The sequence below is a fragment of the Orycteropus afer genome, unplaced genomic scaffold (assembly GCF_000298275.1).
Source record: "Orycteropus afer afer isolate SDZICR_OR568_19922 unplaced genomic scaffold, OryAfe1.0 scaffold00382, whole genome shotgun sequence".
In the NCBI taxonomy this organism is placed as follows: Eukaryota; Metazoa; Chordata; class Mammalia; order Tubulidentata; family Orycteropodidae; genus Orycteropus; species Orycteropus afer.
In genome coordinates this window covers 3,022,477-3,023,511 of record NW_006921969.1, presented here as the reverse complement: position 1 = coordinate 3,023,511, position 1,035 = coordinate 3,022,477, and positions in this window count along the sequence as shown.

Genomic DNA, 1,035 nt, shown 5'->3' with positions numbered 1-1,035 from the left:
TTTTTCTCTTCCTGTTCTGGAATTCCAGTGACATGTAAGTTATTTCTTTTGATGGTATCCCACATGAACCCTAGGCTTTCTTCATTCTGTTTTTATATTTTTTCTGACTGATCCCTTTCTAAAGAAGTATTCAGGTATTTGTCTTCAATCTCATTGATTCTGTCTTCCATTGCATCAATTGTACCTCTTAGCCTTTCCAATGTGTTATCTATTTCTAATATTTTGGTATTAGTCTTCTGGATTTCTATCTGTAGATTTAGAATCATTTCTAATTTTTCATTTATTTTGTCATTTTGTTCTTGTATTTTCTTCCAAAATTCTTCTAAGGTTTTTTTCTCTGTTTTCTTTGATCTGTCTCTTAATCCTTTGAAGATACCTAAATATAATTCTTTTGCATTTCTTATCAGAGAGTTCCAATACTGCTTCTTCCTCAGGGATGTGTTCTGGTTCTCTATCCCGTTCCCTTGTTTCTACCACTTTATCTTGGTTCTTTGTGTGGACTGTGATGATCTGTTTTCTTTGAGGCATCGTGTTATTGTATTAAGATCTCTGTTAATTGTTTGTGAAGGCAGCCAACGGTGATTCAGGCTCTTCTTCTAGTTTTTTTTTTTTTATCATTGGTCCATTGTTGGAAAAGGAGGTAGTGACTCTTGCTCACTAAGTAAAGTTGCAGGGGGTATGGGTGTAGTTGTGTCTTATGGGGACTGTTGTTGTCTCTCACTCAGTTAGACAAAAATTCCAATTGAATAACCATAAAAAAACCTAAAAGCACATGGACAAAAAACACACCATGTAATTACACAGGAACAGTAACCACAAAAAGATAAAAGGGAAAAAGTAGAAAAAAACAACAACAAGAAAACCTGCAATATCTGGGGATAGGGCACTTTTCAGTTGTCCAGGTCCAAATGTTCTTGGGGTTACTGGCAAGTGGATTCTGTTCTTAAGCCCCTGGAATCTGGGAGAGTGCTGTCACTTTAAATATCCAAAATGGTCAAGCCACTTAAAAACATTCAAAATGGGTACACCCTCCAG